A 24,628-nucleotide genomic window follows, 5' to 3' on the forward strand; every position below is an offset into this window, starting at 1 on the left:
AAGGGTGGTGGATCCCTACAGGAATATTCATGGTGAACCTATTGTGCCCAAGGATGAGCCAATAGAATGGGAGAACATACCAATTCCAGACTTCAATCTACCAATCCTTAACAAGCCAAAAAGGACAAAGTCAAGAGCAGTCAAAAAAGTGAAGTTGTCACCTCTAAAATCCAACTCTGTAGTCAAAGCTCAGCCCAAAGTCAATAAGGGAGACTACTTGTACTTGTGTGACATCAAAGAATTTTCTGATCTAAATCTCTATCTGTATGAACTAGATGAAGTAAGAGGTATTGATGCATACAGGAACCTACCTGAAAGGTTAGTGTTCAAGTACAAAGGAGGAAAGGAGATTTAGTGGCCACTTCACAGAATTCTTCAAGAGAGCCAAGCTGTACTGATTAAAGTTTATTCATCCTTCAAGAAGAACTTTGGGTTCAACATCACTGCAAGAAGACTAGTATTGAAGAAGATTGAAGAACTAAGGAGTGTTAGAGCTAAAGATGCACTCCCAAAGGCTCTAATCATCCCATACACAGGGAGAAGAGTGCATCTAAGGCCCTACTGGCTGATGGAGTTCATAAATGACAAAGGGGTGAGAAGATTCTTCAGATTAGAAGACCAATTGAGCATCTCCAGCAATGAGACTCTCTTGGAAATGCAAGGAAAGCTAAATCTCTCAGAATATGATGAACTGGAATTCCACATGCAGCTCCAAAATGAGATAGATGAAAACAACAGAAAGCTTGGAAGAAGATCCAGACCTTCAAGAAACTAGAAAAATCTACTCAGGCTAGAGGAGCATCTTGAAAATGACTGTGAGCTAAACTTTGTACATTTTGATTAATTGGAGCTCTTTTCAGTATTATTAACTTTTCTATAAAGCTGTATGTTTAGGGTGTTTTGTTATCATCAAGTATCTCTTAATTTATGGCTACAATTCCAGTAGACATAAATTAGGGGAGATTGTTGTGCATATGTTGTGTACTTGATGATGACATAAACAAAACACCTAAGTAGATTGTACTTAGTGAAATAATGTAGCACTCGACGGATAAGAATTATAGTCCCGACGGATAACTCATTATAGTCCCGACGGATGATGACTTATTATCCATCGAGTGAGTAGCTTATGTAATAATAAGTCTGTAGCACATTTCTGCATACACCTTTGTATAAATTATGTAGTAGCATATAAGTCATGTTGACTTTAACTAGATATGCAGAATAGGTTGATTAATTGTACATAGATGATGTCTTGTAATTCTGTATAAATGAATTGAAGTCAAGTGCCAAAATAGCTACCGATGGATGATTAATAAAGCCATCGACGGATGATCAAATAGCTATCAATGGTTGTTCAATATAGCAGTAGAAAAGCCATCAACGGATGATCATAAAGTCGACGGATGATCATGTACTCAACGGATAAAGAATTCAAATATCAGTTGACAGTGACAATATAGTCACACGCGTCGAAGTGTATGCAAATGGAATGAGGAAGCCTATTAACTGGGTAATAGAGAACAAAGTAACAAAGCATTAGACCCGATAGTTTTTATAATGATCCTGTCTTTTGACTTTGTAATCTTGGTAATATATAAACCAAGAAGTAGCAAATAGAAACCAAGATCTGAGATACAAAAAGTGAGAAACATTTGTAAGCAGAATTATTAGCATTTCTCTGTATTCTCAGTAGTTCATATTTGCAAGCAGCTGTGAGCATTCTTGCACACAGAGTTCTCTCGATATAATATATATATATATATATCTGGTGGAATTGTTTAAATCCACCAGAAAGTTTTTAAAGACTCTTGTTTTTAATTACTTGTGTTTTGGTTCACTTAAGTTTTTATTCCGCATTGTGCTAATCAATACACTTATATTTATATTCGAGTTTGAACATTTTTATTTTAAAGAAAAAGGTTCAAGAATTCCATTCAACCCCCCTTCTGTAATTCTTGCTATATTTTTAAGGGACTAAGAAAGATAATTTATCCTATAGAAATAAGAGGTGGCGAAAGAAGGGTGGTCTGTGGTCACACAACTAGAGGTAGTCCTTGAATAAGGTCTAGAAATAATCATACCAACATGATTTATAACATGCATAATAAATGCTGAAAATACCAAATCAGTATTTAGAATAAATGCTGATAAAGTAACAACAATATTTATACCATGTGAATCTAAATTTACAATTGAATTCATAGTTAACACTATGGTTATGAAAGTTGTTATTCACCAATTATGGGAACCTCCATTTGAATTAGAGAGGATTTTATCAGGTTATTGTCATGTACCATGATCTCAAACCTTGTTCTTCTTGTAAAAGACTCACTTGAATGTGTTATTGAAAGTTTTCACAGGGTCTTCAGTAAAAACTGATGAAACCCCTGTGTCTTTGTTGGTGTCATAAAGATCTACCTCATCATGTAGTCTCTTACCAACTTAATGTTGTTTCTGAGTGGTGAGCATAGTTTCAAGAACTATGTCACTTGATTTTGGCAACATTTTAGAAATGGATTCAAGTATTTCATTTTAAAGAATAAATTTGAGATAGAAGATATACGATTTTGAGATTGAGTGGTGACAACTTTCTTGAAAGAAAAAGAAAGTTTCAAATAGTATGTCCTGTTTCATAATATCAGACTTTTGAAAACATAGATATGTTTAGACATTTTGATAACCAAGAACACTCAAAGATTATAATTCTCATAAGATCATATTTAAACCTTTTATCAATTTCTTCTGTGATATCAGTTGCTTCCTGTAATGTTGTGCTCAATCTGTACTGTAGTAAACATATGTAACTCAACCAGAGATTAGTGATACACATGCACTATTGAATATTTGATGTAATTAAACATGCAGTACTAATTTGAATATAAACAGTCATAATAAGTCAAGCACAAACAAGATAATAAACATTCATTCAACTAAGAAATCAAAGAAGGCAAAAGATATTTCATTAATATTAAGAAGATGAGTACATGATTTAGATTTTTTTAACATAAAAACCTAACTTAATTTAAACTACTCATTCTTCTTTTTCTTCTCATCATCTTCCTTCTTCATCGCCCTGCGATGGAAGATACGAGACATGGTACTTGCAAGAGAAATTATGTTCTCTTGCAGTGCCAAGCGTTCGAGGCGATACTACTCAGCCTCCTCAGCCCTTCGCATCTCCTCGAAGTGGACATCCATTCCGAAAAGATGGAGTGATAGGGTGTCGCCCAGTTGAGACGATCAAAAATCGACTGTGGAAGTTCAGTCGGAGGATAATCTTGACCGTCAAATATGACCCTGAGACGGAAGGGATCGAAGTATAACCTTTCGGGTTCAGGATTGGGAACTGGTCGATAAACTCCATGTTTGAGAGAACGGATAGTATCCATGTTTTAATGAGTGTTTGAAGTTTTGGACAAAAGTTTTGAGAAGATGAGGAGTTGTGTATGAAAAAGCAGTGAGAAATTTTGGAAGTAGAGGGTATGTATTTATAGCAGAGGAGATAGAAATTGAAAAGACTCTTTGATTGACCATGTAATAATTAAACACATCATATATACACGATTACGCGTATCTAGGTAAACAAAAATGTAATCTCTCTCTTCATATTCCTATTCCTAATGTAAGTACACAAGTGTTGATAGTTACTTAAAGCAATAGCTAACCCATGCAAATAATTTAAAGATATTCCACTAACTTACTGTTAATTAAAAATACTGAAAAAACCATTTATTTCGAATAAATTCAAAATAATCAATGAAATATAATAATCAATCAAGGTTTGACCATTATTAGTATTTAATCACGACTATCAGGATTTATTAGTCAACACTAGTTTGACCAATATCAGAATTTAACAACTACTGTCAGGATCTATTAGTCAAAACATGTTTGACCAATATTAGAGCTTATACACATAATCAGAGTTTAATATGTAGATACTGAATGAATTTAATTGCATGCTTGCATGGCATCAGAATTTAAGCACAATTATCAATAACTAGCAATTATTGACACATAATGATAAGATACCAGACTCTAACTATCAGTAGTTATTTCTTAATTATCAGAGTTTGAGAATTGTCCTGATATCATTCCCAATTCATTCACCATTCTTGTAAAAGTAGCTTCACAGAGAGCCTTGGTGAATATATATGCTAATTACTGATCTGTTGGAACAAAGACCAATTCCACTAAACCTTCTTCCACATGTTCCCTTATGAAATGGTATTTGATGCTGATGTGTTTAGTCATTGAATGCTGCATTGGATTTCCAGTCATTGTAATAATAATTTGATTATCACAACATATAGGAATAGCAGAATAGTCTAACCCATAATCCAGTATTTAATTCTTCATCGATAGAATCTGAGCACAACAGCTTCCTGCAGCAATATATTCAGCTTCTGCAGTTGATGTGGAAATTGAATTTTGTTTCTTGCTATACCAAGAAACCAATCTGCCACCAAGAAATTGGTATATTCCAGAAGTGTTTTTCCTGTCTATTTTGCATCCTGCAAAATCTGCATCTGAATATCCAGTTATCTTAAAATATGAATCTCTAGGATACCATAATCCCAGATTCATGGTGCCTTTGAGATATTTAAAAATTCTTTTCACAGCTAATAGATGAGGTTCCCTTGGATCAGCTAAGAACCTTGCACAGAGACAAGTAGCATAGATGATATCATGTCTACTAGCAGTTAAATATAGGAGTGAGCCAAACATACCTCTGTAGTTAGTTAAATCACTGAAGAAGCAGTATTTAAATCTAACTTGGTTGCAGTGGCCATGGGAGTTGATGCAGTTGAGCTATCATGCATTCCAAATCTTTTGACCAAATTCCTGGTGTATTTGGACTGATTTATGAAGATCCCTTCATTAGTGTGTTTAACTTATAACCCAGAAAATAACTCAATTCTCCCATCATACTCATTTGATACCTAGACTGCATTAGCTTTGCAAACCTCTCACAAAGTTTATCATTAGTAGATCCAAAAATGATATCATCAACATATATCTGTACTAATAACAAGTCCTTACCATGGTATTTATAAAAGAGAGTTTTGTCAATTGTACCTCTTGTGAAACCACTTTCTAATAGAAATAGAGCAAGTGTTTCATACCAGGCCCTTGAAGCTTGTTTTAGTCCATAGAGTGTTTTATCCAGTAAGTAGACATGATCTTGATACTTTTGATCAATGAACCCTGAAGGTTGTTCAACATAAACTTTCTTTTCAAGTTCTTCATTTAGAAATGCACTCTTTACATCAATTTAAAACACTTTAAACTTCTTGTGAGCAACATAGGCTAGAAAAATTCTTATTGCCTCAAGCCTTGCAACTGGAGCAAAAGTCGCATCATAATCAATGCCTTCTTGCTGTGAATAGCCCTTAACAACCATTCTTGCTTTGTTTCTTCTAATAATGCCCTCACTATCATTTTTGATTCTGAACACTCACTTTGTGCCAAGTACTGATCTGTTCTTTGGTCTTGGCACAAGAGTCCAGACTTTGTTCCTTTCAAATTCATTAAGCTCATCTTACATTGTTGTAACCCGGTCAACATCTTGAAGAGCTTCTTCCACCTTCTTGGGTTCAGTTTGAGATGGAAAAGAATGGTAGAGACATTCATTTTGAGTGGCTTTTCTGGTTCTTACACCACTATCAGGATTTCCAATGATTAAGTCAGGTGTGTGTGACTTAGACCATTTTCTTGCAGATGGAAGTTGACTCCTTGAAGAAGAACCTCCCATTGATCCATGAACTCTCTGTTATTTCTTTGACTAGTACCACTATCATATCCTGATGCTCCCCCTGAATCAGTGTTCCCGTTTTTATCAGTATATGACTCATCAGAATTCGAGGAATGAGATTCTGATGACCTATCTACTAATATTTCTTGAGTTGAATCACTTGTAGAAGACTCCAGATTTGAATCATGTTGCTCCCCCTCAATATATGCTTAAGTTTTTAAAGAATTTCCATTGTCATGTGGATTATTAGAGCTTTGAGTGATATCGGGATTTACTGTATCAGGATCAGGATTTAAGAGTTCAGCATATGGTACTTCATTTTCAAATCTCAACTTGTCATGATCATCTGCATCTTCTAGAAATCTTCTTGTCATCAAAAGATACATGTATGGATTCCATGACTATTCTTGTTCTTAGATTATAAACTCTGAAGGATTTTGTAGACATTGGATATCCCACAAAAATGCCTTCATCAGCTTTTAGATCAAACTTGGTCAGCTGCTCCGGATGGGTTTTGAGAACAAAACACTTACAACCAAAAATGTGAAAGTACTTCAAATTTGGCTTCTTTCCCTTCACCATCTCAAATGGTGTTTTTTAATGCCTGTTAATCAATGTTACATTTTGTATAAAGCAAGAAGTTTGCACAGCCTCAGCCCAAAAGTAGGTAGGCAATCTTGCTTCGTCTAACATGTTTCTTGCAGCTTCTATGAGAGTTCTATTCTTTCTTTCAATAACTCTATTTTTTGTGGAGTTCTAGGAGCAGAATACTCTTATTTTATCCCCTTGAGTTTGCAGAACTCTTCCATAGAACTATTCTTGAATTCAGTTCCATTATCACTTCTGATGATCTTTACTTTGTATGTTGATCCTTTTTTTAGCTCTCTTACATGATCAAGAAGAATGGATAGAGATTCATCCTTGGTCTGTAGAAAATACACCCATGTGTATCTTGTATATTCATCAACAAATATGAGTGCATACCTCTTCTTAGCAATTGGCATAACATTTACTGGACCAAAGAGATCAATATGAAGTAGATGATATTGTTCAAGAATGGAGGATTCAGTTTTACTCTTGAAAGATATTTTCCTTTGCTTGGCTTTCTGGCATGAGTCACATAAACCATCAGGAGTAAACACTGAATTGGGAAATCCTCTCACAAGATCTTTCCTCACAAGTTCATTGATATTATTGAAATTGAGGTGACAAAGTCTTTTATGCCAGTTCCAGCTATCTTCCACAGATGCTCTACTAAGTAGACAAACTTATGATTCATCAGTTTTTGTGGAGACTCTGGCTTCATATAAACTACCATGTCTTACACTAGTCATTTCAATCTTGCCATCAGTCTTACTGACAATTTTACAATGTTCCTCATAGAAGTTCACATGGTAACCTCTGCCACAGATTTGACTCACACTGATCAGATTATGCTTGAGTCTTGCAACCAGAGCTACATTTTCAATGATGACATTTTCAATTTTCATTTTACCATATCCCAAGATTTTTCCTAAGTTTCCATCTCCATAAGAAACACTTGGGCCATCTTTCTCCTCAAATTCTGATAGCAGGGATTTATAATCAGTCATATGTCCTGAGCATCCACTGTCCAAGACTAGAGTATTCCTCCTGTTACCCTGCAATCAGTATTTGAAATCAGTTAGCGTTTTTAAGGACCAAGACTTGCTTGGATCCTTTGGCCTTTTTAAGTTTGTTAACATATACAACAGAAGACTTTTTATTAAAGTTTATGTTAACATCCTTATTATCAGTATTTACACATGCAGAAACAGACTTTGTTTTATTAAAAGAGGGTTTCAGTTCATAATAATCATAATACAAACTGAGATACACTTTACATGTATAAATAGAGTGTCAAACACTAACACAATGAAAACAAGGACTCTGTGGTTTATATCTAATTGTTCTATTCCTAAACTCTGATTTGGGAGGAACAGTATTTATCTCTTTATTCTTCCTGCAAGAATTAGCAAGATGATTAGTACTACCACATTTCAAACATGCATTTTTTAGGTGCATTGGGAGGAGTTACATAATTACCATTCTTATTTACACCTACCTTGCCATTTCTATTTTTTCTAGGCCTTTTTTCCTTGTCTTTCACGTGTAAATCCTTCAGCTTTTGCTTGAGCTGTTTCTGAGTCATTAAACTAATATTTACTGATTTTGTGTGAACGTGTTCACTCTTATCAGTAATTAAGTTTGATCTAAGTGTTGAAGTTGAACTTACCTCATTAACTGATTTAACAGCATCATCACTTGGAGTAAACTTAATGGTCTTCAACTGAACAAGGTTTGACCTTAGTATCAGTATTTACTAGTTTATTTTTCTCAGTTTCTTTTTCAATTTTCTTACTAGAATTAGATCTATCAGCATATCCTAATCCTGATCCCCAACAGCCATTTTCTAAAATTTGCTGAGTTAGTCCAAAGTTTAATAACCTTTTTTTCTTTAGCTAACTCCTTTTCTAGATAAGCATGCTTTTCTAACAGTTTTTCATTAACATAAACAACATTATCTCTTTCTTTTTGGATTTCTAACATGGAAAGCAACTCAATTTCTAGGTGATCATTCATTTTCTTTAACTCAGAGTTTTTACTCTTGTATCTATTATTTTCTAAGGTTTCATCCCTATAACTAACATGCAGAGATTTAAGAAACAATCTTAATTCGCAAATATCATCAATATCAAAAGCAAGGGTAGTCTGAGGTACCTTTAATTCAACATTGTCAGCCTCAGTATCAACATTTTTCATGAGAGTATAATTGACCACATCATCTGAATCTGATGAATCATCCCAGTTTTTCTTCTTTGAGATCAAGGCTTGTTTCTTCTCAGCTTTGGGTTTTCTGCAGTCAGCTGCAAAGTGTCCAATTCCATCACAGTTGTAGCATCTTTCCTGTGACTTATCAAGTTTTCTAGATTTTGAGTCCTTCCAATCAGTACTCCTTCTGTTGTTCCTCTTATTAGAGTTTGAGGAACTGGAACCTTTTCTGGAAAATCTTCTCTCTTTCTTGAAGTTCTTGTAGACCATCTTCTTGAAGCTTTTAACCAGCAGAGCAGCCATTTATTCTATATCTTCATTGTTGTCATGATCACTATCAGTATCTGATTCATTATCAGTATTTGAGTCATCATCAGAGTTTGATGATTCAGTATCTAACTTTGCAAACATAGATTTTCCTTTGGAGTAGCCTTTTCTCCTGACTTTCTCTTTTGGCTTCTCTTCAACTTTGAGTACAACTGGTCTAGACTTGGATCCTTTTCTCTTGCTCCTTTGCTCCATCTCTAGTTCATGAGTTTTCAGTATTCCATAGATGTAACGCCCTCCAGACCCGGGGTATAAGTCTGGGGGTTACTAGCTAATCACCAAACCTGTACAATCAGATTAACAAATAATAAAGAAATGAAACTAAACCCCTTTAGTTCTAACCAGGATCTTTTTAGGTTGAAGTATGAAAACAAGAACCACTAACTACTTTTATTACAAACCAACATTCAAAATCTCACAAACTCTTTTTATTACAAACCATTGTCTAATTCATTTTAAACTAAGTTCATCTTTTTATTCAAACACACACACTATCTATCAACACTCCACCTGCTCGGGCAACTCAAAGCTTTCTTCCTAGATTGGGATCAACACCTTGGGTATGAGAGGATCCCGAGGATTGACCCGCTTCTTTACCACTCCAGTCCTGATGGGTTTCATATTCCTTCTTAACTGAAAACAATAAGGTGAATAACAACAAAAGGGGTGAGCCAAAAATTGCTCAACAAGTCCACAAAATATAAATAGTGTTAAAGCAATTTAAATGAATCCGTAACCCAGGTATATCTGCAAAGATATAACCTCACGAGAATAGAAAGAAGGCCATTACTGGCAAATACAAACGAACTAAACTGGACTCAAGTTCGCAGCTATACCCTGCTGATCAGCCAGGATACAGTGCAGATCTATATCTCATTATATAGATCACGTCGGGCATCCAGGCACTACGGCCCATCTCAAGGATCCGGTTATGTTCCGGTCCTTAGGATTAAGTAAACTTAATCCCCAAAGTAGTATTATCCAGTCCCTGGAATAGCAACCGGAACAATCGGTATGCTTTGATATATTCTAATCACCAGAATATATCAATAATTGTGAATGATAAACTGTATATGAATAATGAATTCAAATGAAAAGAATAAATCAAGAATCAAAATGGAATATGAGAAAGAGAATTAAAATAGTACAAGCGTAATAAGAATTTGAAATGAATATTACTATTCTGAAAGTAGAATAGAGGAGAAACTTGCCTTCTGCGTGACTTACTGCAATTAAATCACTTTTATCTATCACCTACTCGACCTGCCTTGCTGGCTTAGCTTCTGTTAGCAAAATAGTCTGGTTAAGTCATTTTGTATTTCAATTGCATCTTGAATCGACTTCATTTCGTTCCTATTATCTACCCATGCGCTCATGACTGACTCTTATATTACATATAAGCAAGTAAGACTCTATTAACCACATAATACACATAAGCATATAAGCACATAATCATTTTTTATAGTTAAAATAAATTTTAGAATCAAAATTGACTCGCTGATTACTCCGCTAATCATCTTTTGCCTCATTTCCCATTTTTTCCGGAATTCTTCGGACTCGTCCCAGCACGCATTTCGACTGATAATCAAGCAATTAATAAAGTCAACTAATTTCTAGAAGAAATTAGGTCTTCATATTATATTTAATGAAAAGAATTCATTTTTCTGAGTAAAATGGCTTGCGTTTCGCTCAATTCGGACTAACGGTCTAATTAATATCAATTAAACACTGATAATCCAATTTATTATTCAATATAAATAATTATTACAAATTTTAAAATTCTAAAATAATTATTTAAGAAAAATCCAAGTCAACAATAATTTTTCTATAATTTTTGGAGTTAAAATGAATATGTTATGATTTATCGAAAGTTATTTGATTAATTATCGAAATAATTAATCATTTTTAAATAATTAATAAATAAATAACTAATAAATAATTAATAAGTAATTATTTAATAATTTAAAATAATTAATTCCTAATTATTAGGATTAATCAAAATTTATCACAAATACTTACAACTTATCATTATTTATTTGATTAGATCGATTATTTACAAATAAATAATCGATACACTCAGCTGATACGATCACTATCGAATAAATAAACTATTATTCGAATCAGAATTTAACTCAACGATCCACTACTCGTATTTCTACGAGTTATTCGCATTCTTCGCATAATTATCGAAACATTACGGTTATTATTACAGTTTATGCGACTTAAATTAACTATCTGTATTTAATTACCCGCTACGAGTAATTATTACGATATTTTACGAACAATTAACTATCATCTGAATAATAATAATAATATTAATAATCGAACTTATCGTTCAATTACTCGTATAATTACGAGTTATTCGTTTATTCCCCTAATTATCGAATCTTTTCTCGTATTATCTGATAAATTTTAATCTTTAATTATTAATTATTAACTATTAAATAATAAATAAATAGATAAATGATTAAAATAATTACATACTTAATTAAATCACTAAATTCGAATTTATAAATTAAGAAAATAATTTAGGAATTATTAATAATAATTTTCAGAACTTAAATCTAATTTTTATTATTAGATTTATAGAATTAATAAAACTGATTTTATAATTAAAATAAAAATAAAATAAATTGCAGAAACATTTGTCAGAAACTAGAATCTGACAGAAACGGATCAAACCCGGGTATTTTATACGGGTCAAACGGGTCATGAAGAACACAACCAGGTTGACCTTGAAAGTCCACCGGTTTCTGGAAATTTTCCAGATTCTGGCAGCCTTCGGCCGGACTCCGGCAAGGTCCGTTCATGGCCAAAAACACACTCTTCCACTTCGTTTTTGATCCCAAATCCTTCCCTGTATCATTCTAAATTCAATTCTGATCAAAACATGACCATAACATCACCGGAACTTCATCTCCGGTGATCTGCAATCCACAACTCCGGCCAAAGTACGATTTTGCTAACCTGAACTTAAACCCCTATGTTCTATACATCAAAATGAAGCTTAAGACATACAGAATCTATTCACAACATCAAATAGAACCAAAAATCATCATATAGTTCACAAATTCGTTCAACCCGAATTACAAACGGGTCAAACCTATTGAACTCGTCCTAACTATCCTGAACTGTAAAAATCATGTAAAAATACTTAAAATTCACTACTCAACGAGATAAAACTATACCTATCAGTTTCATAATCCAAATATGAGTAAATCAAAAATACCCAAATCAAAACGGGTATGAACCCTAAAATTCGAATCGATCAAAATCGTAAATAACACATGAAATTGATGATGAATATAGCTTGTACTAACACATATAAACATATATTAATCAACAAGAACATCCAAAAATTTCCAGAATTCAAAACCCCAAATCTGTTCATGAAACCCAGAATCGAGTTTGAGTTTCATACCTTTTTGATTTGTTTTGATGATAAAATTGAACAGAGCATGAAAAACTATGAAGATTGAGCACAAACACGACCCCTTTTTGTTACCAGAATCGATCAAAATCACCGTTTGATTCTCGAACTCAAGAACCCTAGTTTCAGAGAATTTTGTGTATTTTTGCAGATTTTTAATGATTAATTATAGTTAATTAATAAAAATTAGGCTATTTATAGTGTGAAAAATAATACTCCTAAATTAAATTAAGGGGCTAATTATACATCTAATAAAAATATTTGGCCCTAATTTTCATAATTTTTGGGTATTAAAATTTAATTTATAATTATTTTATATATACAATATATATGTCAAAATTTCCCAAAATTTGTGAATAATTCAAAAATACAAAGAAATGGTATAAATAAAAGTCCTATAATTTTATAAAAATAAAAATATGATTTTTGTGGGGTTTTCAACACCCAATAGGGCCCGGAAAAGTCATTTTTCGTAAAACGAGAAAATTTATAAAATATCTAGATGTTCAGAATAATGCGATTGTAAAAGCCGTTTGATGAAAAATAAGGCCCATTATTTTATTTGAAATACTGGCTTTAAAATCATTGTTTGGGTCGTAAAACGTTTGAAATGAAAGCTATGAATGTGAAATAAAATATCTGGAAAATACCTTAAAAATACAGAAATGACACGGAATACACGTAACACATAACAATTATGGTTTAACAGATAATCACACATAAATGACACATTAACATACCTCATTTATTATAAATATAATATAATACAGACGTAAATTTCCCAGTCGTTACAATAGATCTCATCTAGAGGTGTGTCATCAAGTTGATAGTTATCCCTTATTGATGTGACCTTAAAGTCCCACTTTTCAGGGAGAACAAGTAGAAACTTCAAGTTTGAGTCCTCTAAATCATATTCCTTGTCGACAAGAGACAAGTCATTCAACAGCTTCTCAAATCTGTCATAGATCTCAGTTTAGGACTCATTATCTCTTGAGTCAAAGTGCTCTTATTCTTGAGTAAGTACTGTCCTCATGTTCTTCTTGATAGCAGTTGTGCCTTGACACTTACTTCTAAAGCATCCCATATCTTTTTTGTTGTCTTACATCCAATAACCTTATTGGACATAACATTATCAAGACTGATGTGCAAGATGTGTCTGACTTTAGCATTTTTCATAATTGATAAAAGATCTTTAGGAGCGTAGTCCTTCCTTTCTTTTTCAACCATCTTTTCTGGTTGTCCTGCAACAGAAACAACTACCTTCATTGGTTTATGAAGACCATCATAACTCCTGCTTAGATATTCAGGATCTGTGGCTTCCAAGCACATGGCCATCCTGACTTTCCATATTGGATATTCATGTATTTTCAGGATTGGTACCTTGATGGCTTCATACTTACTCATGTTGCTGCTAATCTGTGATGTGGCTGGGGGTGGTGGTTGTGGATTACGTGGTGCTTCTTTGTCTGTCATTAAAGATTGATTTTTAAATTTTTAAATGTTTGTACGTCAACAACAGGCTCCGATACCAATTGTTAGGTCTGTAATCAACTGTAGAGGGGGGTAAATACAGTTTATGCAAATAATTCGATAAAACTTTAATATAATCAACAATTTTTATATTAACAGATAGAAACTGATTACAAACGCACTCTCTCAAAAGGATGAACAAATATCCTTGAGAGATTCTAGGTTATGCGAATGATATAAAAATGTTCGCAATGCTTATAGCATGAACCTAATATGTGCTTTATATAGAGCACAATTACATAATCAAATAAGGAATCCTATTCTACTACAATAAGGAAACCTATCCATGTATGATTGCTTATGAGATAAAGTCCTTTACCTCCTTGAATTCATGTTTTCCTTTTCCTCCACGAATATCTACTGAAGTAACAAATCCTGATGACATCATCTGCTGATCATCAAGTACTGATATAAGTACTAATGACGTCACTCTTCAGTAAATACTGATATAAGTCTTGATAAGAACTTTTGATAGTTTCTGTCCAGATATCATCAATTATATCTAACATAAATGTGGTCTATCTAAATAATCATGTTTTAGGAGAAAAGCCAAAGCTGACCTAACGCATGGTGAAATATGTATCTTGGCTCACTAGAAAGGATATAGAAGATATTCTTTCCGAATTAATAGTTAGGGCTATTAATTTGATAAAAATAGTGGGAGATATATATAGTGAATATATATGAATAATCACTTGAACATAATTTAATGATCATCTGTAGACTAATTCATTTTATGCATTTTAATATTGTAGATATCAAATGAAAATAACACAAATAACTTCTCTATGTAATAGTCCTTGAGAAGGACGAGCTGACATGAAATAATTTCCTCGACTAACATGGGACTTGAGGATTGTCCTCAGGTTGAAGGATGTTACTCAAACCCCTCCCTTATTTCTTCTAGATGAGAATGAAACATGTGCTGAACAAAATGCTTACCAGAAGAAAATTGATTATGCAACTGATGTTTCATGTCTCATCCTTGTAATTATGAGTGCTGAGCTTTAGAAGCAACAAGAGCATAGTGATGCTTATGATATGATTGAGCACCTTCAAATGATGTTTAAAGGATAGGCTCATCAAGAAAGCTTCGACAATAATAAGGCACTATAAATTTACATAAATGGGAGAATGAGATCCGGTTGGACCAAATATTCTAAAGATGATAGGTGTATGTACCTTGATATATTTTGGGTTTCAAGATTGGTCTAGAGACTCAGCTTGATTTGATCAAGCAATCTTTTAAGAACTTATATTCTTAGTTTGTTAAGAGCAAAAGGAATGAGATAGACAAAACACTCACTGAGTTGTTAGGCATGTTTAGAACTGCTGAAAATAACACGGTAAAGGCATGAACTACGTCCATATCGATGGTGTACACATGGAATGTAAATGGGAAAGGAAAGTGGACATGCGAGGTTAATATTTGATTTTATTCAGTGCCAAACCAGAGTCTAATCCCAAGGGGGCTTTTGAAGCCTATTAGTGGTGTTGCTAAAGAAGACGATTGTCAATTCTTTGGAAATAACCGGATGATTGGAAGTTAAATTGTTAAGCTTATTTTGGAAGATCTAAAGAAGAAGACCAACAATGCTTAAGCTTCAGGTATCGGGTTAAAATTTGAGCAAAAGTTGTTGCTCTAGTTGGAGGAACTCGGTGCCTAATTTTGCTCATAAGGCGAAGTTGAGAACTTGGTAAATTGTTATTACATGCCTTCCTTTAGCGAAAATATATATCAATTTCTTATTAGGACAAGAAAGGTATTTTATTTCAATAAATAAAGAATAGTTGTTTATTCTATTTCAATCATAAGACTTGTAATGTTGCACAATTAGTTAACAATTTATATGTTTTTACGATTACTCAAATCAAACATTACCTCTAGTATTGTCGTTTAGGCCATATTAATGAGAAACGCATTTCTGAGTTACATACATATGGATATTTGGATAAGTTTGATTTTGATTATACAAAAGATGCGAACTTTGTCTCATTGGCAAAATGACTAAAGCTTCCTTTACCTGATCAGGTGAAAGGGCCACCGAATGATTGTGATTTATACATAATGATATATGTGGTCGAATGCATATGATGGCAAAGGGTGGCTTAAACTACTTCATAACATTTACTGATGATTTCAGTAGATATGGATATGTGGTTCTTATGAAGAACAAATATGATTCTTTTGAAATGTTCAATGAATATAAGGCTGAAGTAGAAAAGCAAACATGGGAAAGTATAAAAGTTTGACGATCAGATCGTGGAGGAGAATACTTAAGCCTCAAATTCAAGAGTTTTTTGAAGGAGTGTGATATTGTATCACAACTTACTCCTTCTGGAACACCTCAATAGAATAAATATTCTGAGAGGAGAAATCATACCTTGTTGGACATGGTGCGATCGATGATGAGTCAATGTTGTGCAAGACATGCCTGTACAATAACATGACTAAGTCAATTTGATAACCCTAAGTAAGTTATATTGTAATCTAAGTTTGTATTTTGTACTTGTATCATTTAAAGTCTGTAAAAATGTCAAAAGAGGAGACTTGAGTCTTTTTCTTTAAAAAATATCAAGCCTAGGAATTCTATCTGGAAGAAGATCAAAAAGATCATGCCTCAGAAGACTTATGAAGAAGCATGGAGTTGAATAAATCTGTTGTGGGAAAAATGTTTTAAGTCAAGATCTCTACAAGTCACAAATTTAGTGTTATAGAGAAGTCATTCGAGAACTTCAGAATGACTTATAGAGAACTCAGGAAAGCTACCAGAGAACTCAGAGATATCGACAAGCCAAATTGAAGACATAAAGATTGGAGAATATACAAGTCATTTCTTCACTAGAGAACTCAGAGTTATCGACAAGTCAACATTCATTAGAGAACTCTGAGCTATCGATAAGTCAAATTTCACTAGAGAACTCAGAGATATCAAAAAGTCAAAATTCACTAGAGAACTCTAAGTTATCGACAAGTCAAATTTGACTAGAGAACTCTGAGTTATCGACAAGTCAATAAGTCACTAGAGAACTCAGAGATATCGATAAGCCAAAGTGAAGATATGAAGATGAGAGATCTCGATAAACAAAATTCTATTATGGAGAACTCAGAGACCTCTACAAGTCAAATCAACTATGGAATATTAAAGATCTCGATAAGTCAATATACTTATCAAGATGTCAAGACCTCTATATGCCTAACTGGAGATCTCGAGGTAAAATCTCAAAGTACAAATTGCAGACCAGTTCAATATCCAAGATTAACAATCAACAAACAATCCAACCAGTTGGATTGACAAATCTACAAAAAGCAGCTTGAAGAGTGTGCAAGATCAAGGGTGAAGATTAAATGATAAAGGAAGATCAAAGTTAACACAGTATGCAAAGATATGCTAAGCCAGAAATGGAAGATATACTTTTCCTAAAATGGAAATGATAAGTGACAGTTTACTAAAGTAAATAGCATGTCTTATTATACACTTTGTAAACCAGCAGTTAACTATGATATAAAGTTAACACTGGTCCTTTTTAGAAGTAACAATTTAGGTAAGAAAATCTTGTATTTCTCTCAAGAAAGAAGCTAAGCTCTTTATCAACAAAGATCCTAGAAATTTTATAGTAAAATATTCTTAATTTTAATATAAAATTAAGTGAGTTTTGAAAGTGTGTTCATTATTATTGCTTGTTTAAATTCAATATTAACACATATCACTGCAAAATTTACACTTACTTTGTTCAAACCATAAATACTTTAAGAAAAACATTAAAACACAAAAACACATTCACCCCTCCCCCTCTGTGTATAATTCATTACCTAACAAGTGGTATCAGAGCAAAGTCTGAAAGTAAACAGATTCAAGATCTTGGAAGAATGAATACACAGAATATCAGTAGCATCAAAATTCCTACTTATGATAAAGCTAACTACACTCTTTGGAAAAAGAAAATGTTGCTATTTATCAGGATGGCCAATCCACACTACATTCAAATTCTCAAGAATGGGCCCTTCACTCCTATGGTTAGAGTTGAGGAATCTACAGATGGTGATATGGTCATTCCAGCTCATTATGCTCCAAAAGATCCTTCTGAATATATTGAGCCTGAGAAAGAGAAAGTTTCCCTGGATAGTGGCTTATAGATGATATTGATAGAGTTACTTGACAATGTAATGTACAACAACATTGTCAATTATGACACTACTAAGCAGATCTGGGAAAAGATTAAAATATTATGTGAAGGAACTGAGAAAGTTAGATCTAATCAAAGAAGGATACTGATTTCTCAGTATGAGGGTTTCATGGCCAAGCTAAAAGAAAGTATCACTGATGTGTTTGAAAGGTTCAATAAGCTGATAAATGACTTGCAGCTTCATAACAAATACTATGAAGCTGAAGAAGTAAATCTGAAATTATTGCTTACACTTCCTGATCATTTGGAACCGAAAATTTCAGCAATCAGAGAAGGGAGAGACTTGAGCAGATAACTCTGGAACTTCTGTATGGAATCTTAAAAATATATGAATTAGAAATGATTCAAAGAAAATCATTGAGAGTTGGTCAAGGGCATGTTGTAGATGGTTCAAGTGCTCTAATTGTCAATGAAAGCTAGACCTCAAATGATGAGTCAAGATCCCAGACTCCAGTTTCCTCAAAAAGTGAGCAAAGAATCAATGATTCACATGAATAATTCATTCTGGAATTGGAAGAAGATGAGTTCTATACCTTAGATGAACTTGATCAGTCAATGGCCTATCTGGCAAGAAAGTTTTCTAACATTAGAGTAAAGAAGCCAAGATTTTTCAAGGGTAAAGGACAGTCATTCAACAAAGACAGCAGCTGGAAAGGAAAAGGGAAGTACACATCTGATAGTAAAAATGATTACAAAATTGGATTTGTTGACAGATCAAAGATAAGGTGCTTCAACTGTGATGAACTAGGCCATTTTGCTACAGAATGCAGGAAATCCAAGAAAGTAAAGAAAGACAAAGCTTATCTCGAACTGGAAGCAAAGTATGAAGCTCTTCTAAAGAAACAGCAAAACAAAGCTTATATTGCAGAGGGAAAAAGTTTGGATAATTTTGATAATGATGAAGATGAGGAAGTTGGAAATTATGCACTAATGGCCTTGGAGCAAGGAGAATCATCCTCATCAAAATCACAAGTACCATCTCTCACTACTATTGATTTAAATGTGAGTCAATATAAGGAAACTATAGAAAAGATGAGCACAGAAATGTTTCATATTCATACAAGTATGGTTGCTGCTAATGAAGAGGTTAACAGACTGACAAAGATAAATGAGAAGCTTGAAAATGAAAAACAAGAAGCTGAATTATTGTTGGTAGAGCTTGAAGTTTTGAGACAAGAGAATGCATAAGTAAAGAACAAGCTCAAGTATACAAATGAGATTGAAGCAGTGTTAAGGAAGAAGCTAAAAAAAATGAAGTAAAGTTGACTTCCTTCAAGAATGCACCCGAGTTAGTTGGGCAATTATTGAGTGGCATTTATGACACTCTAATATGCTCTAAGAAGCTTTGAATTGATGCATTTGTACTCAATTTGTTAAGTGTTTTAACGTGTTTTCTATTGTTTTTGCATTTCAGACATTAATCTGTGAATCAGGTAAATTAACATTATTTTGGTGCTAATATGGTGTCTAGGTGGTGTTTGAATAAAAGCTCGTGAAGACCGGCTCGAAGCTGCAAGTTAAGGAAAAAGAAAAGAAATTATTTCTAGCAGAAGTCCAGCGCGGTCGCGCCGTGTCGGGATAATAAAATCTTGATTCTCCTACAATTCTATTTTTGGGACTCCTGGGTTGATTGGGCTGCTATATATTGATAAATAAAGATTATTTTTAAAGAGAGAGACTAACCAGAGCACGAGGAGAAGACGACAAGAGACCTATAGCACAATTTAACAAAGGCGAAGATGATCTAGTTTATTCTTGTGAATCTTTGTTTTGAGTTATAATCTTGGATGCTCGTTTCTTGTTTTGTTGAACCTATACTCTTGTTTGTACTTAATTTTAATTATTCGTTATAAAGACTACGTTTGTTATATCATGTTTTTATCAGAACCCACATTGATAATGAGTCCGATTATGGGCTAATCGTTATTATGGGGTTCTAGCGGATTTATTTATGGATTTCTTTAGTTAAATTGTTTGATACCTTAGTATATGGTGATTGTATGATATCCTAGTATTGGTTGTGCGTATTCATCTTATGAGCGTCGCGAACTTATAAGATAGTGTGTTAATTCTTAATGAAGCGAAAGTAAATTTAAGGATTTAGAACTTTCCATGCTAGCATAGGTTCATGTATTGTGATGCATGATTCGTAGGTAATTTTAACCATCTTACTTGCCCTGTGTAATCAAGATAGATGGCTTGTGCTTAAACTGTTATGTTGTCAAATTCTATAGACATGTAGGGTCTCAATATAATTGATGTCAATTCAGCTTCTATCTCTTTTGTGGATGTCTGGTAGTATGGTACTCATGCAACGAAAGTTGGCGTTTATCAGTTTCGTGTTGTCTGATTAGTGTCTTCACCATTGCATGCTAAGGTTAAGAATAATAAGGCTATTGAATGAAGTATTTAATGAAGTTAGAATCCCATGTTTGTAATATTTATTAATTCAATCAATCTTATTCTCGTATTTATAATCATTAGTTTAATTCTTAGTTAAAAACAACCTCAATTTATTATCGTCTTAGCATTGAATAATAACCATACATTGTTGCTTAGGTGCGTAAATTAATTAGTTAACCAATACAATCTCTGTGGGAACGAACTAGAAAAGATTCTATACTACTTGTGAACTCGTATACTTGCGTGTAATATTAGTGCGTGTTTAGCGACTAACAAGTTTTTGGCGCTGCTGCCGGGGACTGCAGTGTTAATTGATAGTTTATGTGCTTTCCATCAGTGGTCGTTAAAGTTCATTGATTCGGACATTATTACTTATCTGCGTCCTTGTCTTATTTTAGGTACTCTAGCTAGGGTGTATGCATACGCGTTCGCGTACTCGTAAGAGAACACTGGATAAAGCCGAGGAAGAACTTTCGGTAGTTCGTAGGGAAGTTATTGGGGAAGAACAGAAGGTAGAAGAAAAAGAGAAAGTCGAAGAACCAGTTGTAGTAGCGATGGGGGATCAAGCAGAAAATCCGAAGGCTTTGATGGACCATTCTCAGCCTAAGATTAATGACATTCAGTCAAGCATTGTCAGACCGGCCATCAGAGCCAACACTTTTGAGATCAAGGCAAGCACGATTCAGATGATACAGAACTCAGTTCAGTTTGGGGGTTCTCCTACTGAAGACCCGAACATGCACATCAGGGATTTTATCAAGATCTGCGACACCTTCAAGTTTAATGATGTGAGTGAAGATGCTATTAAGTTGCGACTCTTCTCATTCTCTCTAAGGGACAAGGCTAAGAGATGGTTACATTCTCTACCACCAGGGTCTATTACTAAATGGGAAGATCTAGCTCAAAAGTTTTTCACTAAATTCTTCCCTATGGCGAAGAGTGCTGCAATCAGGAATGCTCTTACTCAGTTTGCTCAGCAAACTGGAGAATCTCTGTGTGAGGCTTGGGATCGATATAAGGAGATGCTAAGGAAGTGCCCACACCATGGCATGCCTAATTGGATGATTATTAATTGCTTCTACAATGGATTGGGTGCTACTTCTAGACCCATGCTAGATGCAGCATCAGGAGGAGCCTTGTGGGCTAAAAGCTACGATGAAGCTTACGAACTTATTGAACTGATGGCTGCCAATGAGTACCAGAATCCTTTCCAGAGACTGACTCAGGGAAAAGCAGTAGGAATTCTGGAGTTGAATGCAGCAACTGCTATCGCTGCCCAACTTAAGGCTTTGACAATGAAGGTGAACTCTTTGGCTAATTATGGAGTTAATCAAATCACCACTGTCTGTGAACTTTGTGCTGGTGCCCATGAGACTGATCAGTGTGCAATTTCTAGTGAATCAGCTCAGTTTGTGAGGAACTTCCAGCAATCGCAGTGCCATCCACCTATCATCCCAAAAACCGCAATCATTTTAATTTCAGTTGAAGCAATGCTCAGAATGCGGTTCAATAGCCTTATCAGCAGTACCCAGCTAAACAGTACAACCCCCTGGTTTTCAGCAACCACAGTATGCACCAAGACAACAACTCCGGCTGCAACAAACCAACGGAAAATCTGAATTAGAAGAGTTGAAGCTTGTGTGCAAAAGTCAAGCTGTTTCCATCAAGACCTTGGAAAATCAAATTGGGAAAATTGCCAATGCCTTGCTAAATCGTCAGCTTGGTACATTACCTAGTGACACTAAAGTGCCAGGAAAGAGGGAAGCTAAGGAGCAGGTAAAGGCAATTACTTTAAGGTCTGGAAAGGTTGTGAATTCCGAAAAAACTCAAGAGTTGACTGAAGAAGCTGAAGCTGAGAAAGAACTAGTGTAACAGGATAAAGAAGTGGAACCAAGGAAGACTACTATTGAGCACACTCCACCTGAGGGTAATACAGGGGAGAAACAGATATATCCTCCACCGCCCTTTCCCAAGCGGCTGTAGAAGAAAAAGCTGGATAAGTAATTTGAGAAGTTTCTGGAGGTGTTCAAGAAACTTCATATCAACATACCTTTCGCCGAGGCTCTCGAGCAGATGCCTAGTTATGCAAAGTTTATGAAAGGTATTCTCTCACGGAAGGTGAAGCTAGATGATTTGGAGACAGTCGCTCTCACGGAGGAATGCAGTCCTGTACTGTAATAGAAGTTGCCTCTGAAGCTTAAAGATCCAGGAAGTTTCACTATTTCGTGCACTATTGGAAAAGTATCTTTTGACAGGTGCTTATATGATTTGGGAGCTAGCATTAATCTGATGCCCTTGTCAATATTCAAATAATTGGACTTACCTGATCCCAAACTGACTTATATGACCTTGTAGTTGGTCGACCGTTCTATTATATATCTGAAAGGTATTGTGGAGGATGTCTTGGTCAAGGTTGATAAACTCATCTTTCCTGCTGATTTCATCATTCTTGATTTCGAGGAGGATAAGAAGATTCCCATAATCTTGGGAAGACCTTTCTTGGCAACTGGCCGAACCTTGATAGATGTGTAGAAGGGTGAGTTCACAATGCGAGTTCTGGATCAGGATGTTACTTTTAATGTGTTCAATGCTATGAAATTTCCTACTGATAATGAAGAGTGCTTAAAAGTGGAGTTGGTCAATTCGGTGGTCACATCGGAACTTGATCAATTGCTAAGGTCTGATTCCTTAGAAAAAGCCTTGTTGGGAAATTCGGATAGTGAAGATGACAAAGGTGAAGAACAATTGAAGTATTTAAATGCTTCGCCCTGTAAAAGGAAGATTGACATGCCTTTTGAATCTCTTGGAATGGGGAATTGAGCAAGGCTCCTAAACGCCTCAAGCCATCTATTGAGGAAGCTCCTACTCTTGAGCTTAAGCCTTCAGATGAGTTTTTTTGGTCTATGTGGTGCACCAGCCATATTTCAGAGATGTATGATGGCCATCTTTTCTAATATGATTGGACAGAATGTGGAAATGTTCATGGATGACTTCTCACTCTTTGGCGATTCTTTTGATGAATGTTTGTAAAATCTGGGACACGTTCTCAAGAGGTGCGTTGAGATCAATCTAGTTCTCAATTAGAAGAAATGTCACTTTATGGTGCGTCAGGGCATCATTCTCGTGCATAAAGTTTCCATTAAGGGTCTTGAGGTGGATAAGGCCAAGGTGGGGGTCATTGAGAATCTTCCTCCACCTATTTTTGTTAAGGGAATTCGAAGTTTTCTTGGTCATGCGGGTTTCTACAGGTGTTTCATCAAAGACTTCTCGAAGATTTCAAAGCCTTTGTGCAGTCTGTTAGAGAAAGATGTTCCTTTCAAGTTTGATGACGAGTGCCTTGCAGCTTTTGAGACATTGAAGAAGAGTTTAATCACGGCACCGATCATAACTGCACCTGATTGGAATGAGCCTTTTGAGATGATGTGCGATGCAAGTGACTATGCAGTTGGAGCAGTTCTTGGGCAGAGGAAGAACAACATATTTAATGTGGTCTATTATGCTAGAAAGACTCTAAATGGTGCCCAACTGAATTATACGACTACAGAGAAAGAGCTTTTGGCTATTGTCTATGGTTTTGAGAAATTTCGATCTTATCTACTTGGGACGAAGGTGACAGTTTTCACTGATCACGCTGCGATTCGATATCTCATCTCAAAGAAGGACTCGAAGCCTAGATTGATAAATGAGTTCTTTTACTCCAAGAATTTGAACTAGAGATCAAGGACATAAAGGGAACTGAAAATCAAGTCGTTGATCATCTCTCGCATTTAAAAAATCCTAATGCTACTTCATTGGATAAGATGTTGATAAATGAGTCTTTTCCCGAAGAGCAGTTGTTTGGAGTGCAAGAAGAAGAACCATGGTTTACAGACATTGTGAACTACCTTGTGAGTAATATCATGCCTCCTGACCTATCTTATGCTCAAAGGAAGAAGTTTCTACATGAGGTGAAGTGGTATATGTGGGATGAGCCGTTTCTTTTTCGACAATTAGCTGACCAAATCATCAGGAGATGTATTCCTTACAGCGAAACGGGGGGATCTTGCGAGATTGCCACTCAACGGCTTATGGAGGACATTATGGTGGAGAAAAGACAGCAACTCGTGTTCTTCAAGCAGGTTTCTTTTGGACGACGCTGTTTAAATATGCTCATCAGTTCGTTTTGAAATGTGATAGATGTCAACGTGTGGGTAATATGTTTA

At 34.8% G+C, this 24,628-nt stretch overlaps 1 non-coding gene across 1 annotated transcript; it reads right to left on the reverse strand.

Annotated features, from left to right (window-relative positions):
• Window positions 1–21,370: 21,370 nt before the first annotated feature.
• LOC141669979 (small nucleolar RNA R71) lies at window positions 21,371–21,477 on the reverse strand. The gene has a single exon (XR_012554232.1). It is a non-coding gene; the product is annotated as a small nucleolar RNA R71 (small nucleolar RNA).
• Between the last annotated feature and the right edge of the window lie 3,151 nt (window positions 21,478–24,628).

This window comes from Apium graveolens, chromosome 6 (assembly GCF_009905375.1).
Source record: "Apium graveolens cultivar Ventura chromosome 6, ASM990537v1, whole genome shotgun sequence".
Classification (NCBI taxonomy): Eukaryota; Viridiplantae; Streptophyta; class Magnoliopsida; order Apiales; family Apiaceae; genus Apium; species Apium graveolens.